This window comes from Symphalangus syndactylus, chromosome 13 (assembly GCF_028878055.3).
Source record: "Symphalangus syndactylus isolate Jambi chromosome 13, NHGRI_mSymSyn1-v2.1_pri, whole genome shotgun sequence".
Taxonomy (NCBI): domain Eukaryota; kingdom Metazoa; phylum Chordata; class Mammalia; order Primates; family Hylobatidae; genus Symphalangus; species Symphalangus syndactylus.
The window spans coordinates 120,732,241-120,746,648 of NC_072435.2; the positions used below are offsets into that span (position 1 = coordinate 120,732,241).

Below are 14,408 nucleotides of genomic sequence, written 5' to 3' on the forward strand. Positions count from 1 at the left end.
TTTTCCTTGTCTGTCTCCCCAGCCAGCATGACAAACACAAGAGGAGCAGGAACCTTGTCTACCTCAGGCACCGCTGTGTCCCTCAGTACCTAGAACAGTGCCTAGCACATTGTAGGGGCTTGACAAATATTTGTTGACTGATTGACTGACTAAATGAATGAATGCATGCATGAATGAATGAATCCCACCTGGCTCAGAGCTCGGGTTTCTCAAGCCCCCTTCTCCGCGCAAAGGAAAAAGGTCATCCCCTGGGCGCAGCTCCGCAAGCAGCGCGAGGTGTGGCAGGGATGTTGACCCCGCCAGGGCCTGCGGGAGGATGCGTCGGCCGGAACGCAGCGTTCCTCGGGCAGGGAGTGACTCAGATCCGGCCTCCGAGTGTTGCCTCCATGCTTGTGAGCACCTGCTCAGCTTCCAAGCAGAAAGACGTCAACAGGTTGGCATCCAGACTGGGCTCTTCGCTTTGGGAAGTGGGCGGTTGGACGGTGCGGGTGTTGTCCGGGAGAGAATCAGGAAGTCCCTCATGACCTGAAGTCATTCAATAAGCATTTGCCGAGCACCTAATGACCGTCATTAGGTGCTCGGCCCATCAACAAATACAGTTAACAGGCCAGGTGCGGGGGCTCAAGCTAGTAATCTCAGAGCTTTGGGAGGCCCAGGCGAAAGCAGACTCGCTTGTGGGTAGGAGTTCGAGACCAGTCTGGGCAAAATAGTGAGCTCCCTATCTCTATTAAAAAAAAAAAAAGCCAAATACAATAACAAAATAAGTCCACATAATAGTAAATGCTAAGAAGAAAAATAAAATACCTGCACTGTGGGGGCAGCAAGAGAAGGGAAGATCTGAGAAGACCAGAAGACTGAAGAGCCACGGGAAGACCTGGAGGAAAAGCATCACAGACGGAGGGAACAGCTAGTACAAAGGTCCTGAAGTTGAAGCCAGGTTGGCTTGTCAGAGGGACAGAAAGAAGTCATGATGGAAGAGGTGGAGGGGAAGAGGAGTGAGGGGAGGGGGCAAGGTCTGAATGTGGGGCAGAGACCGGATCTCGCCATCTTTGGAGGCCTAGGAGATGAGCCTGGATGCCCTGAAACTTGGAAAGCCATGGGGGAGTGAGATGATTTCCATCTGCAAAGTCACCCCGGCTGCTGGGGGGAGAATGGACTGGCCAGCCAGAGTGGCAGCAGGAAGTCCAGTGAGGAGGCAGTTGGAGGTATTGATGAAGGGACGAATTTGAGACTGGCTTCAGAAGGAGGGTGGGAGGACTTGTTGATGGATTTCATATAGGGAACGGGGAAAGAAAGGGGTGAAGGACGACACCCAGCGGCTGTCTGGGCTACTGGATGGATGGTGATGCTCTTGCCCGAGGGCAGGTGCCTCAGAGTGAGTAAGGAAATCAAGACTTCAGTCACAGGCATGTTACGTTTTGAGATGCCCACTACACTTCCAAATGGATGCACTGGGTCAGCCAATTTCCTGAACTTCCTGGAGCAAACCGGAGTCCCCTTGAGAGTCTTTAAACCTGGTGTCATGGGCTGAATTCTATCCCTCCAAAATCTGTATGTTGATGCCCTAACACCCAATTCCTCAGAATGTCACCGTATTTGGAGATAGGGCCTTTAAATATGTGATTAAGTTAAAATTAGGTCATTAGGGGAAGCCCTAATCCAATGTGACTGTTGTCCTCGTAAGAGGAGGAGATTAGGATTAGGACACAGACACACATGCAGGGGAATGGCCACGTGAGGACCCAGCAGGGAGGCAGCCATTCGCGAGCCCAGAAGAGAGGCCTCAGAAGAAACCAAGCCTGCCAGCACCCAGATCTTGGACTTCCAGCCTCCAGAAAAGTGAGAAAATACGTTTCTGTATCTCAAGCCCCCCAGCCTATGGTATTTTGTTATGGCAGCCTGAGGAGACTAATACACCTTCCACCCTACTCACTGTGGCTGGATTTTCTGAAAGAGTGGAAAGATTTCACATTGTATCTCTTCTGAAATTCTTCGCTCCCTGCCTGTCAAGAATAGAGCCCCTTTTGAAGATCCTCCCGCAAGAGCATGGCAAATGGCCTTTGGGGGGACCTAGCATTGTGTATTCATTTCTGACATGGGTATCAGGTCTGGCTAGATCCAGCTCCAGACAGCTAGGCCAGCAATGCAGCCCATCCAGCTCTGAGCCTGTGAGAGAAGGAGTGGGCTTTGATGTCCATCCGGATCTTCAGTCTACAGCAATCCCAAGCTAAGGTGTGTGTTCCGACAATGTGTATTGCTAAAGAAATTGAGAAGGGAAAACTGGAGTCTCATGGCAATTGTTAATATTTTTAAAAATGACTTACTCACTTTGTTTTGTTTCCCATAGTTTTTTCTCAAATGATTCAGTTCATACAACCAATGCCCTATTCTTCTCACTTAATAATGTATCAGCTCAGTGCTTTGCATATAGGAGGCTGTCAATGAATATTTGTTGGATAAACAAGTTGCCAGGTCTTAATTACTTAATTACTTAATGGCTTCTAATGCTGCAGTAACAGATCACCACAAACTGAGTGGCTTAAAACAACAGAAATTTATTCTCTCACAGTTCTGAAGACCAGAGTCCAAAATCAAGGGGTCAGCAGTGCTTGTTCCTTCTGGAGGCTCTGGGGAAGAAACTGTCCCATACCACCCCCCACCCCCGGCTTCTGGTGGTGGCCTCGGTGTCCTTTGTCGTGTAGTTTCATCATTGCACTCTCTGCCCACTTTTTCACATGGCCTTCCTCTCCATGCTTCTGTGTACTTTCCCCTTTTCTTTCTTTATTTTTGTTGTTGTTGTTGTTAAATTTTTTGTAGAAATGGGGGTCTCAATATGCTGCCCAGGCTGGTCTCCAACTCCCAGGCTCAAGCCATCCTCCCACCTCAGCCTCCAAAAGTTCTGGGATTACAGGTGTCAGCTACCACAAATGGCCGGCTTTTTCCTTTGCTGTCTCCTATAAGGACACATGTCATGGGATTTAGGATCCACCCTAATCCAGGATCAACTCATTTGAGCTCTTTCCCTTAATTACCTCTTTAAAGACCCTTGGATTCCAAGTAAGGTCACCTTTTGAGGCTCTGGGCAGATATATCTTGTAGGGGGTCACTGTTCATCCTGCTACAATTACCAATCGTCATATATTTCTTTTTTATTTTATTTTATTTTTTTGAGATGGAGTCTCGCTCTGTCTTCTAGGCTGGAGTGCAGTAGCAGGATCTTGGCTCACTGCAACCTCCACCTTCTGGATTCAAGTTCTCTTGCCTCATCCTACTGAGTAGCTGGGACTACAGGCGCACATCACCACATCTGGCTAATTTTTGTATTTTTAGTAGAGACGGGGTTTCACTATGTTGGCCAGGCTGGTCTCAAACTCCTGACCTCAGGTGACCTGCCCGCCTCAGCCTCCCAAAGTGCTGGGATTACAGGTGTGAGCCACCATGCCCAGCACACATATTTCATTTTCATGAATTGATTTTTTTTTTAAGCAAAATATGAGGCTGGGTGTGGTGGCTCACACCTGTAATCCCAGCACTTTGAGAGGCCAAGGTGGGTGGATCACTTGAGCCCAGGAGTTCAAGACCAGCCTGGGCAACATAGTGAGACCCCCATCTCTAATACAAAAATTAGTCAGGTGTGGTGGCACATGCAGGTAGTCCTTGCACTTTGGGAGGCCGAGGTGGGCAGATCATGAGGTCAGGAGATCAATACCATCCTGGCCAACATGGTGAAACCCCATCTCTACTAAAAAAATACAAAAAAATTAGCTGGGCGTGGTGGCCGTGCCTGTAGTCCCAGCTACTCTGGAGGCTGAGGCAGGAGAATCACTTGAACCCGGGAGGCGGAGGTTGCAGTGAGCCGAGATCGCACCACTGCACTCCAGCCTGGTGACAGAGCAAGACTCCATTTAAAAAAAAAAAAGCTCAGTATCAAGAATCATAGAAAAGTGTGAAGATGTGAACTAATAAGCATCCATATCCTTCTTCTTAGAAACATCCCTCATGGATAGTGATTGAACACCATTCTAAGCCTCTCTCCAGTGGATAGATACAGAGAGCATGACAGATTGACAGATTGATTGTATTAAAATGGAATCAGATTCTATATTTTATTTTTAATCTTTTTTTGGGGATGGAGTCTCACACTGTCAGCTGGGCTGGAGTGCAATGGCGTGATCTTGGCTCACTGCAACCTCCACTTCCTGGGTTCAAGTGATTCTCTTGCCTCAGCCTCCTGAGTAGCTGGGATTACAGGTGCTCGCCATCATGCCCGGCTAATTTTTTGTATTTTTAGTACAGACGGGTTTCACTATGTTGGCCAGGCTGGTCTCGAACTCCTGGCCTCATGATCTGCCTGCCTCGGCCTCCCAAAGTGCTGGGATTATAGGCGTGAGCCACCGCACCCTGCTTTATTTTTTTTATTTTTTTTTTATTTTTGAGACGGAGTCTCGCTCTTTCACCCAGGCTGGAGTGCAGTGGCGCGATCTCAGCTCACTGCAGGCTCCGCCCCCCGGGGTCACGCCATTCTCCTGCCTCAGCCTCCCGCGTAGCTGGGACTACAGGCGCCTGCCACCTCGCCCGGCTAATTTTTTTGTATTTTTTTTAGTAGAGACGGGGTTTCACCGTGTTAGCCAGGATGGTCTCGATCTCCTGACCTCGTGATCCGCCCGCCTCGGCCTCCCAAAGTGCTGGGATTACAGGCGTGAGCCACCGCGCCCGGCCACCCTGCTTTATTTTTAACAAAAGGCAGCAACATCAATTTTAGTTTCACAAGAGAATAAGAAATCAGAAATGAAATGGAAGGAATTACTGAACTTAAGATAAATCTTTTGGGGCTGGGTATGGTGGCTCACGCCTGTAATCCTAGCACTTTGGGAGGCTGAGATGGGGTGGATTAACTGAGGTCGAGAGTTCAAGATCAGCCTGACCAATATGGAGAAGCCCTGCCTCTCTACTAAAAATACAAAATTAGCCAGGCGTAGTGGCACATGCCTGTAATCCCAGCTATCAGGAGGCTGAGGCAGGAGATCACGCCATTGCACTCCAGCCTGGGCAACATCTCAAAAAAAAAAAAAAGATAAATGTTTTTTCACCTCATGAGACAAATTAGTTTGCAATCAATTCCATGTGTTAAGAAAAAATTAAATATTTAGAGACTTTATTTTTATTTTTGAGATGGAATTTACCTCTTGTCGCCCAGGCTAGAGTGCAGTGGCACGATCTCCGCTGGCCACAACCTCCGCCTTCCGGTTTCAAGCAATTCTCCTGCCTCAGCCACCCGAGTAGCTGGGATTACAGCTGCCCATCGGCACGCCAGGCTAATTTTTGTATTTGTATTTTTAGTAGAGACGGGGTTTCATCACGTTGACCAGCCTGGTGAACACCTGACCTCAGGTGATCCCCCCTCCTCCCCCCTCCTCCCCCCCTCCTCCCCCCCTCCTCCCCCCCTCCTCCCCCCCTCCTCCCCCTGCCTCCCCCCTCCTCCCCCTCCCCCTCCCCCCTCCTCCCCCCTCCTCCCCCCTCCTCCCCCTCCCCCCTCCTCCCCCTCCCCCCTCCTCCCCCCTCCTCCCCCCTCCCCCTCTCCCCCCCTCCCCTCCTCCCCCCTCCTCCCCTCCTCCTCCCCTCCTCCCCTCCTCCCCCCCTCCTCCCCGCCTACGGCTCCGAAGGTGTTGGGATTACAGGCTTGAGCCACCATGCCCGACACCATTTAGAGGCATTTTAAAATAATTCACATCAGTTGGGCCGGGCCCGGTGGCTCAGGCCTGTAATCCCAGCACTTTGGGAGGCTGAGGCGGGCAGATCACGAGGTCAGGAGATCGAGACCATCCTGGCTAACACAGTGAAAGCCGTCTCTACTAAAAAACCCCCAAAAATTAGCCAGACGTGGTGGCGGGTGCCTGTGGTCCCAGCTACTCGGGAGGCTGAGGCAGGAGAATGGTGTGAACCTGGGAGGAGGAGGTTGCAGTGAGCCGAGATCATGCCACTGCACTCCAGCCTGGGAGACAGAGCGAGACTCTGTCTCAAAAAAAAAAAATCATATCAGTTTAAATTGGCACGTGCTATTCATCACCTGATATAGAGCAATTCATTTAACTATCTTCTGATCTGTGGCTATTTAGGTTGTTTCTGCATAGGTTTTTCCTTATGTGTTTAAGATTTGTTCACTAAAGGCAAAATTCCTTATGTAGATTATGAAGTCCAAGTGTGGGATAACAGGATCTGGAAGCAGTTTCTGAAAAGGCTGAAGCCATTTATAGCTCCATCCTTCCCATTCCTATCTTCTCCAAACAAGGCTTAGGCTTAGTCTTTTTTTTTTTTGAGGCAGAGTCTCGCTGTCGCCCAGGCTGGAGTGCAGTGGCGCGATCTCGGCTCACTGCAGGCTCCGCCTCCCCGGGTTCACGCCATTCTCCTGCCTCAGCCTCCAGAGTAGCTGGGACTACAGGCGCCCGCCATCTCGCCCGGCTAATTTTTTGTATTTTTTAGTAGAGACGGGGTTTCACTGTGTTAGCCGGGATGGTCTCGATCTCCTGACCTCGTGATCCGCCCGCCTCGGCCTCCCAAAGTGTGAGCCACCGCGCCCGGCCTTTTTTTTTTTTTTTTTTTTTTTTGAGACGGAGTCTCGCTCTGTCACCAGGCTGGAGTGCAGTGGTGTGATCTCGGCTCACTGCAACCTCCACCTCCCAGGTTCAAGTGATTCTCCTGCCTCAGCCTCCTGAGTAGCAGAGACTGCAGGCCACCCAGCTAATTTCCACCTAGCTAATTTTTTTATTTTTATTTTTAGTAGAGACAGGGTTTCATGTTGGCCAGGATGGTCTCAAAGTCCTGACCTCAGGTGATCTGATCGCCTCGGCCTCCTGGGATTACAGGTGTGAGCCACTACTCCTGGCCGGTCATTTTTAAAAGTAAATGTTTTTGTTTGTTTTGTATTGAAGTGAAACTCACATAACATAAAACCAGCTTTAGAGATCGGCTTCTCAGGCTGGGCGCGGTGGCTCACGCCTGTAATCCCAGCACTTTGGGAGGCCGAGGCGGGCGGATCACAAGGTCAGGAGATCGAGACCATCCTGGCTAACACGGTGAAACCCCGTCTCTACTAAAAATACAAAAAATTAGCCGGGCGAGGTGGCGGGTGCCTGTAGTCCCAGCTATGCGGGAGGCTGAGGCAGGAGAATGGCGTGAACCCCGGGGGGCGGAGCCTGCAGTGAGCCGAGATCACGCCACTGCACTCCAGCCTGGGTGAAAGAGCGAGACTCCATCTCAAAAAAAAAAAAAAAAAAAAAAAAGAGATCGGCTTCTCACTTATATCTCAAACTCCTGGCCTCAAGCAATCCTCTCGCCTTGGCTTCCCAAAGTGCAGCAATTACAGGCATGAACCAATGCGCCTGGCCAAAACCAATTATTTTATTTATTTTCTTTTTTTGAGATGGAGTCTCTCTGTCGCCTAGACTGGAGTGCAGTGGCATAGTCTCAGCTCATTCCAGCCTCCGCCTCCCAGGTTCAAGCGATTCTCCTGCCTCAGACTTCCGAGTAGCTGAGATTACAGGCACTGGCCACCATGTCTGGCCAATTTTTTAATTTTTAGTAGAGACGAGCTTTTTAGTAGAGGCCAGGCTGGTCTCGAACTCCTTACTTCAAGTGATCTGCCTGCTTCAGCCTTACCAAGTGTTGGAATTATAGGCGTGAGTCACTGCACCCGGCCCAAACCAACCATTTTATTTTATTTTTATATATTTGTGTTTTTTGTTTATTTATTTTTTTTTTGAGATGGAGTTTTGCTCTTGTTGTCCAGGCTGGAGTGCAATGGCGCGATCTCGGCTCACAGCAATCTCTGTCTCCTGGTTCAAGCGATTCTCCTGCCTCAGCCTCCCAAGTAGCTGGGATTACAGGGATGCGCAACCACGCCCAGCTAATTTTGTATTTTTATTTTTAGTAGAGACGGGGTTTCTCCATGTTGGCCAGGCCGGTCTCGAGCTACTGACCTCAGGTGATCCGCCCACCTGGGCCTCCCAAAGTGCTGGGATTACAGGTGTGAGCCACTGCCCCTGGCCAAAGCCAACTCTTTTATAGTGAGCAATTCAGTGGCATTTAGTACATTCGCACTGTTGTGCAACCCCCATCTCTATCTCATTCCAAACATTCTTTTTTTTTTTTTTTTTTTTTGATGGAGTCTCAACTTGTTACCCAAGCTGGAGTGCAACGGTGGCGTGATTTTGGCTCAGTGCAACCTCCGCCTCCCGGGTTCAAGCAATTCTCCTGCCTTAGCCTCCCGAGTAGCTGGGATTACAGGCGCACGCCACTATATCTGGCTAATTTTTTGTATCTTTAGTAGAGACGGGTTTCACCATGTTGGCCAGATTGGCCTCGAACTTCTGACCTTGTGATCCACCTGCTTCGGCCTCCCAAAGTGCTGGGATTACAGGCGTGAGCCACCACGCCCAGCCCTCATTCTAAAGATTTTCATCACCCCAAAGGAAACCCCATACCCATTAGCAATCACTCCCCATTTTCTCCTTTCTCCAACCCCTTGCAACCACAATCTGCTTTCTGCCTTTAGAATTTTGGTTATAAAAACAAAAAAAGCAAAAGAAATTTTATTAATATTGTCAACCTAAATAGCAAAGAGAGAGAGGCTCTCTAAAAGAAAAGATACTTATTTGGAAATACAGCATTGCAGTGGGAATATGTGTGCCATAGTAAACTATGTGCACATTCAGGGAGGAAAAGACAAAGGGTTTTTGTTTGTTTGTTGTTTTTTGTTGTTGTTGTTTTCTTCTGGCTCCCAAGTTTTATTCAAGAACTCATACAAAATATTCCAGATAAATGAATTTTTTTTTTTTTTTTTTTTTTTTTGAGACGAAGTCTCACTCTGTCGCCCAGGCTGGAGTACAGTGGCGCGATCTCGGCTCACTGCAAGCTCCGCCTCCCGGGTTCACGCCATTCTCCTGCCTCAGCCTCCCGAGTAGCTGGGACTACAGGTACCTGCTACCGCGCCCGGTTAATTTTTTGTATTTTTAGTAGAGAGGGGGTTTCACCGTGTGAGCCAGGATGGTCTCGATCTCCTGACCTCGTGATCCACCCGCCTCGGCCTCCCAAAGTGCTGGGATTACAGGCGTGAGCCACAGCGCCTGGCCGATAAATGAAATTTAATCCTCGTTTTCCTCCTCTTCTTCGTCCTGGTTAATTTGGAAGTAACGTAATTCGTAACTCTCTTTGCTGTTAGCAACTACGCGCAACCAATCATGTAGATTATTCTTCTTCAGATATTTTTTGGTGAGATATTTCTTTCTTTTTTTTTTTTTTTTTTTTTTGAGACAGAGTCTCGCTGTTTCACCCAGGCTGGAGTGCAGTGGCTCAATCTAGGCTCACTGCAAGCTCTGTCTCCTGGGTTCACGCCATTCTCCTGCCTCAGCCTCTCTGAGTAGCTGGGACTACAGGCGCCCGCCACCACGCCCGGCTAATTTTTTGTATTTTTAGTAGAGACGGGGTTTCACCATGGTCTCGATCTCCTGACCTCGTGATCCGCCCGCCTCGGCCTCCCAAAGTGCTGGGATTACAAGCATGAGCCACCGCGCCCGGCCGAGATATTTCAAATACCTTTTGGAAAAGGGCAGCTTAGATGTCGTGTTGGTCTTGCTCTTGCTCCTTTCGATGGTCACCACCCCTCCACCAAGGTTCCCAGCTTTTCCGTTCATTTTGATCCTTTCTTGGAAAAACTGCTCAAAGTTGGCAGCATCCATGATTCCATCTTCTATGGGGTGGGTGCGATCAAGAGTGAACTTTGGAACCTGCTTCTTTTTTTTTTGGCCCCCCCTTTACCACAAGCTTTTTCATGGGCGCCATGGTGGTAGCGGAGGCAGAAAGAAGCCAAAAAGTTTGTTTGTTTTGAGATGGAGTCTCTTCCTATCACCCAGGCTGGTAGTGCAGTGGTGCAATCTCAGCTCACTGTAACCTCCGCCTCCTAATTCAAGCAATTCTCCTGCCTCAGCCTCCCTAGTAGCTGGGACTACAGGCGACCGCCACCACGCCCAGCTAATGTTTGTATGTTTAGTTGAGATGGGGCTTCACCATGTTGGCCAGGCTGGTCTCGAACTCCTGACCTCGTGATCCTCCCACCTCGGCCTCCCAAAGTGCTGGGATTACAGGCGTGAGCCACTGCGCCCGGCAGGAAGACAAATGTTTTTAAAGGAAAAAAAGGAGGAGGATTACATAATTGTTCTGACATAATTATGGTTGGCTACAAAGATCAATAACAGAGGTGACTGTAGTCTGAGGCTGGACAGGCAGCTGCTTGGCAGATGTCCTTGCAGTAGTCTTTTTTGTGTAAGTCGCGAAGGCTGTTGTGCAAGGTTGTGGTTTTTCTAGAGTCTTTTATCAGGCCTGCAAGCATGGGAACCCTCTCTTCATGGCCTTTCCTGGTTCTATTTGTCAGGGTTTATTTATTTATTTATTTACTTACTTAACATCCATGACTTCATTTTGATTCTGACAACTTTCACAACATCATGGGTTGAAAGTAGTAACTTGTGTTTTACTTCCATTTATTTAAATACTTCTAAGAGCCAAGCTTTTCTGTAAGTTTTATTAATGAATCATTTTCATCTTCTGTAAATTCATTACCTGTTGATTGTGATCTATTGATATTTTTGAATTTTTCTTAGTGATTTAAAAAATTATTTCTATAATAAAGATATTAGGCTGGGCGAGGTGGCTCACACCTGTAATCCTAGCACTTTGGGAGGCTAAGGCGGGGGCATTGCTTGAGCTCAGGTGTTTGAGACCACCCTGGCTCCTCCTAGATGATTGAAAGGACACAACATAATGGATATGCTGTAATTGGTAAAGAGACCTTAAAAAAAGTAAAATCAGGAAGATTACCAAATAGTTGGTCTGCTCAAGCTTGCAAGTTATTCGCACTTAGGCCCTAAAATATTTACAGAACCAGGTAGGAACTATCTATACTGACTCTAAATATGCCTCAGGGTATCTCATACATTTGGAAAAATTTAGGCTGAGCGAGAACTAATTAACAGTAAAGGTAAGGAACTTGCTCGTGAAACACTAGTTGTTCATGTTCTTAATAATCTTCAATTACCGGAAGAAATAGCCATTGTCCATGTTCCAGGACACCAACCTAATTTTTCTTTTAAAAGTCAAGGAAACGGCCGGGCGCAGTGGCTGACGCCTGTAATCCCAGCACTTTGGGAGGCTGAGGCGGGCGCATAACGAGGTCATGAGATCGAGACCATCCTGGCTAACGGGGTGAAACCCCGTCTGTACTAAAAATACAAAAAAATTAGCCGGGCGTGGTGGCAGGCGCCTGTAGTCCCAGCTGCTAGGGAGGCCAAGCCAGGAGAATGGTGTGAACCTGGGAGGCGGAGCTTGCAGTGAGCTGAGATCGCGCCACTGCACTCCAGCCTGGGCGACAGTGCTAGACTCCCTCTCAAAAAAAGAAAAAAAAACTTAATAGAATGCAGTGAGGTCAGGCACTTCCAAGAGCTGACCCATCAGTCAGCACTTATTCATCCCCGAGTGGGTGTATGGTGGTATTGTGGAGAACCTTTACTGGACACTTTGCCAAATAATTGGAGCGGTACTTGTGCTCTTTTACCCTGGCATTTCATCAACCAGAAAAACAAACAAACAAAAAAACACGACATCGTAAAACAAGAGAAGCCTCTCTTATGTCCTTTGACCCGCATGTTTATATAGATACAACTGACATTCCACGAGGTATATCAGATAAATTCAAAGCTAGAAATCAGATAGCTGTGAGGTTCAAATGCCTTCTCCCACAAATAACAATTAATAAGAATGTAAATTGGATAAACTATATTTATTACTATCAACAACAATTTATTAACTATACTTAAAGATGCTATTAAAGGAATAGCAGAACAGTTAGGATCCACTAGTAAAATGGCCTAGGAAAATAAAATGGCTTTAAATGTAGTATTAGCTGAGAAAGGTGGTGTTTGTGTTATAATTAAAACCCAACGTTGTGTACAACCTTCATCCCAAATAACACGACTCCTAACAGAAGTATAACCAGAAGCTTACAAGGTCTCACTGCTTTATCTAAAGCGCTAAGTAGAAATTCTAGAATTAATAACCCTATTTCAAATTGGCTAGGACGATGGTTTGGTCAACGGAAGGAAACTATAACCTCAATTCTCACTTCTTTTACTACCGTAATACGTATACTTCTCCTTCTCGGATGTTATATTACACCATGCCTCCGGAAGCTAATGACAAAATTAATAACGACAGTTCTTACCAAAACTACTAAAACCTATCTTAACTCTCCTCCACCTTATTCTAAGGGACTTCTCCTCTTAAAAGCTCAAGTAAACAATTAAGCCAAAACATGCTAAAACAGTTTAAAAAGGAAAAATTATAAAAATTAAAAGGGAAGGAATTGTAGAAAGCAAAAGTTCCTCTTCAAAGCTTCCCCTTTAAATCATAAATATTATTGATATCTTTTCTCAAAACTAACTTTCTTCAAGTTTCTTATTTTATAGTAATAACTCTCTGTTAAGCCTTAGGTAGCAAATGTAACAGAATAAGCACACTCTGACTTCGGTATCTATGTTAAACATGCTCACAGGCACGTAGTACATTCTATGTCCTTGTACCTTTGTCAAAATATTCGTGCTGGACGTGCCCAGGCATGTCCCAGCTTGCAGCCTACACTCCTCCCTTATTTAGGAATATTATTACTTTTCTAAGTCCTTTCGTAAGGAACATCCTTTTTTCTTTTGTTCCTCACTGCCTTTACCTATTTTAAAAAGTTTTGAACTGTTAGCTAATCGGGTTTTAGTTTAAATTGTGAGGTCTGGCTGCAGACAATGAAGTCAAAACACAGCAATAGGGACCTCATGCGTAAGGAATAAATATTCTTTTTTTTTTTTTGAGACGGAGTCTCGCTCTGTCGCCCAGGCTGGAGTGCAGTGGCGCGATCTCGGCTCACTGCAATCTCCGCCTCCCGGGTTCACGCCATTCTCCTGCCTCAGCCTCTCCGAGTAGCTGAGACTACAGGCGCCCGCCACCACGCCCGGCTAATTTTTTGTATTTTTAGTAGAGACGGGGTTTCACCGTGGTCTCGATCTCCTGACCTCGTGATCCACCCGCCTCGGCCTCCCAAAGTGCTGGGATTACAAGCGTGAGCCACAGCGCCCGGCCGGAATAAATATTCTTATGTCTTTTTTACTTTATGTATGCTCGTGGCAGAATTGGACGGGCACCACCCTTTCTGAGAAAGTAAAAATCTCCTTGCTGAGGAAACTTTTTGTCTAATTGCTAATTCTTCTCTGCGACATCGGGGAATAAGTATTTATTTTCAACAGTAGTTGTATCTGACTTTTAAAAATTAGACGTATCGTTTTGATAAAAATCGAATAAGAGAGGAAAGAAAAGAAAGGAGAAAAAATAGAATTCCAAAAGCCCAGAAAGGTACAGAAATGGAAAGTCAAAAAGTCACTCCTCCCACCCACCACCCGCGTCCTTCTCCCCAAAGGCCCCCTAAGTCTACAGTTGATCGTGACTGATGTGAGCTCGGGCGGGCCTCGGAGCCTCTGTCTGTGCCTGTATTTCATCAGTTTGATGTGGAGGAAACGGTTCGTTGGTAGGATGCTTGAGGATGTAATGCGTGAACACTGAAGCGCTTGCTTACCAATACCGCCCCGCACATGTTAAGAACTGTATATTGCTGGCTGCTGCTCCTGCTGCTGTTGTTACCGTGATGCCAATCAGAGGCATTAATATACTCACACATTTGTGTGCATATCTATAATTTTTTGACATAAAAATGAACCTATTGTGCACACTGCTGAGCACCTCTTTTTTCTTCCCCCCAGCTCTCCTTGGAGGGAAAGGAAGCCTCGTAAAGGCCCTAATTCACAGTGTCGCAGAGCACACCTGCGACGTGCACGTCCTCGTATACCTACTCAGTATATTTTGGAACACTGGAAAGCACCGTCAGCAAGGTCGCCCCTCTGTATTTCAAAACGTTGGTTTATTTGACCTCCCCGTCGGGGAATCGAACCCCGGTCTCCCGCGTGACAGGCGGGGATACTCACCACTATACTAACGAGGACAAGCCATACTGGGTTTTCTGCAGCTTCTTTCTTATGTCCGTACCGTTCTCCCGCTGTCATTCCTACCCTTTCTGGGCCATCCAGGCTTGGCACCTGGCGCCCTGGCCGCCAGGCTTTCCCAGGACGGGCAGAGGCCCCTTTGAGTGGCTGGAGGCACTGCACATTCCTAAGCTAAGGCATCTGAACTAGCAGAGAAAAGGGCACTTCCTGTATCATCATCCCTAGAAAAGATTAGCACACGAGCGAGGGGATGTAGCTCAGTGGTAGAGCGCATGCTTTGCATGTATGAGGCCCCGGGTTCAATCCCCGGCATCTCCA

At 47.4% G+C, this 14,408-nt stretch overlaps 2 non-coding genes and 1 pseudogene across 2 annotated transcripts; 1 reads left to right on the forward strand and 2 right to left on the reverse strand.

Annotated features, from left to right (window-relative positions):
- Positions 1–8,871: 8,871 nt before the first annotated feature.
- LOC129459479 (large ribosomal subunit protein eL22-like) lies at positions 8,872–11,187 on the reverse strand (annotated as a pseudogene).
- A 2,830-nt stretch (positions 11,188–14,017) lies between these two features.
- Positions 14,018–14,089, reverse strand: TRNAD-GUC (transfer RNA aspartic acid (anticodon GUC)). Its single transcript has one exon. It is a non-coding gene; the product is annotated as a tRNA-Asp (tRNA).
- Positions 14,090–14,336: 247 nt separating this feature from the next.
- On the forward strand, positions 14,337–14,408 carry TRNAA-UGC (transfer RNA alanine (anticodon UGC)). The gene has a single exon. It is a non-coding gene; the product is annotated as a tRNA-Ala (tRNA).